Raw genomic sequence first — 2,695 nt, forward strand, 5'->3', positions numbered from 1 at the left:
AGACACTGAAGTAAAAGTGGTGAATAGCAAAAAAGTCTAGTCTAATTACTCATGTCGTTTGCTTTTGCCCTCTGGTCATGTTTTCGCTCAATGCTCATTATATCAATATTGTGTTACAATGAATGTGGCTATCTGGAGTCAGCTGATCTAATGACTTGCTTGATCAAACGGTACACAGCTAATGGAGGATCCTTTTAGCTCTATGATTGTTTGATGCTCTTTGGTCAAGTTTCTCTATTCAGATCCTTGAAGTGTAATGGGACCCATTTTTCAAAAGGTGAACAATTTTCTGCTATAGGTGGCAGTATTTTACTGAAAAGTTCTAAAATTTTTCTTGTAGTTATTTCATAAACTTTCCATGAATTCTACCCCATGCTTTTTACCAGAAATTATCCCTCTAATACTACAGGACAACTCAAATTTTAAGGTGCTGTTCATTATAGTCTAGACCTGCTAATTGTCCATTCTTATCCTGAAGACCAATTAAAAATAGAGGCCTATTTTGTCACTATCAGGTAGGTTTGAGAAGTATTCTACAATATTAAGTATTCTTACTGCAAAACACAGAAAGAGCTGCCAGGCATGTTATCTTTTTTTTGGTGATAAGAAGTGTATGATGTACTAATGTGTCCTTCAACTTGAATGAGATGTCTCACAATGCCCTAGACTGTAAACATCTAAAATTTTTACTGATGTGTCAGGCCCTTGAATTGTTATAGATTTTATTACTCACAGTCTGTAACACATGTGACTTTTCAAGTCCTTCAATATATCAACAATTCCTTGCTCATATAGTCTGATTAGCATGATGTCACCAATAGAGTTGATGAGCATGATGGAGTTCAAGATATGCAGTTAGTCTCATTGTCACCTGTATATTATGAAAGAAGGTACAACTAAAACAGTCCCAGGACATTGCATATGTTTTCCGCTCCAAGAGGAAGCAAATTCTTTCTTATCTTTTTTTTTCATAATATGCATGAAAAAATAACACATTAACTCAACCGGTGAATGTATACCATGCATCCAGTAGCACTAATCTGCTCTATCAAGAATATATGGAGACTCTATGGAGAGGGTTCCAAGATGGTAGAATAGCAATGGGTTGATCTGAATCACACTGGGAAAATTAATAATTAAAAAGGAGAGAACAAGCACACGTGAGACAGAGCTGTAGTGAATTTGCAGTGGGAAACCCAAGAGAACAGCAGAGACTGACCAGGACCAAGCTGAAAGAGCAAATAAGAAAAGGAAATGGCAGAAGCTTGGATCAAGGAGGTCAGCACCTGCCCGTGGTGAACCAGTAGAGAGAGGAATCTGCAAGTTCACAGAACTATGGATAGCAGTGGGAGGGAGAGCTTGGTGAACTGCTTTTGAAGTTCCACGTGGGAAAAAAGAAGAAAATATAAAGGGATAAATACAGAGGTCAGGCACTTCCATACCTATCTCCCTCCCTTCTTCTGCTACTCAGACTTAAAGCCAGCTGGGAAGAAACCATTTGCCCCTTTGTTTGTATTTTTGGACATGAGCAGGGTTCTGCCACCCTTGTCTCCCATGCAAGCACCCATCAATAGCAGGAGTCACATCACCTCACCCCCCTCCCAAATATGAGGACCACAATAATTCAGAGGAATTTCTTCCCTCATTATGCAAGCTGTATAGCAAGGAGAAGCCCTGCCTATTGGAAGTTTATAACCACCCCTGCCACCATCTCGAAGTGAGCCATGCTCTAGTCCAGTAGGTGGGGTTCTGTACACACCACCATCACCACTGAGAAGTGAACCATGTGGAACCAGGCTCCAGTAGGCAGGGCTCCACATAGCTGCTCCCAGTACACAGACCCATAGCATCTCATAGCAGAAGGAACCATGCCCACAGGAAATTCTCCACAGATTAGAGGTGCAGTTCCTTAAGCAGTGCAATCTAGTGCTGAACACACCAGGGACTAACGCCAGGGCATCCAGAAACTGTGAGGATGATGGTGGGTCAAAATAACAGAAGTGAACCACCTCCTCTAACCAAGTAAACAGAGGAAAGCCACAAAGCCCCAGGGAGGCCTTACCTTGAATTCCTGCCCCACTCTGCAATACAGAACAGAGCACCCCGGCCACATCCAGCACATACCTCTTGGTACTCAGTGAAAGTATAGACATCCCACTAAACGACAACGACACAAATCAAAGAGCAAAGCAACAAGAAAAAAACAAAAAAATGCACAAATGTTGAAAATCAAATGAAGAATACAAATAAGAATAAGGAAGACACTATGAACCCCTGAAAGTAACACTACAACATTTCAATAGTAGAAGGTGAAGATGAAGAGATCCAGGATACGTCAGAAATTGAATTCAGAAAATTTATCATAAGACTACTTAGAAACAATCATAAGAAAATACAAATTGGGAAGCAGGAAGTCAAACTATCCCTATTTGCAGATGACATGATCCCATACATAGGGATCCAAAAGACTCCACTAAGAGACTACTGAAATTCATAGAAGAATTTGGAAATGTAACAGGACATAAAATCAACACACAAAAATGAACAGCCTTTGTATATGCAGACAATGCCACAGCTGAGAAGAGCTTCTGAGGTCAATTCCATTCACAATAGCTACCAAAAAGATCAAATACTTTGGAATAACTTTAACCAAGGATGCCAATGATCTCTATTATGAAAAGAGCAAAACATTAGA

The sequence above is a fragment of the Oryctolagus cuniculus genome, chromosome 5 (genome assembly GCF_964237555.1).
Source record: "Oryctolagus cuniculus chromosome 5, mOryCun1.1, whole genome shotgun sequence".
In the NCBI taxonomy this organism is placed as follows: Eukaryota; Metazoa; Chordata; class Mammalia; order Lagomorpha; family Leporidae; genus Oryctolagus; species Oryctolagus cuniculus.